Source organism: Arachis ipaensis, chromosome B10 (genome assembly GCF_000816755.2).
Source record: "Arachis ipaensis cultivar K30076 chromosome B10, Araip1.1, whole genome shotgun sequence".
Classification (NCBI taxonomy): Eukaryota; Viridiplantae; Streptophyta; class Magnoliopsida; order Fabales; family Fabaceae; genus Arachis; species Arachis ipaensis.
In genome coordinates, this window is record NC_029794.2 from 13076944 (window position 1) to 13077199 (window position 256).

The following is a 256-nucleotide window of genomic DNA, read 5'->3' on the forward strand; positions in this document are numbered from 1 at the left end:
TTGGAAAGTGGTGGTGGAGGTTAAGCATATTTGGTTAAGAAGGTAACCATGGTTAGGCAAATGATATGTCATATTCTAAAAGAAACCATTTTTTAAATTATTTATGTATCAATTTACATATTTAGTTTCTAAAAGAAATTATTTATTATAATATAATATTCGATGTTTTATTATTGCAATTAAAAAAATGGAAATTATTTTTTTAATATTTTCATTTGTTGAACTTAAGAAGAAATATAATATTAACAACCAGAAT

The 256-nt window shown here is 21.5% G+C and overlaps 1 protein-coding gene across 1 annotated transcript in view; it reads right to left on the reverse strand.

The window, feature by feature from the left end:
- LOC107624543 (cytochrome P450 78A5) overlaps window positions 1-256 on the reverse strand; it is a 20787-nt gene that overhangs the window by 2893 nt on the left and 17638 nt on the right. The window lies entirely within an intron of this gene.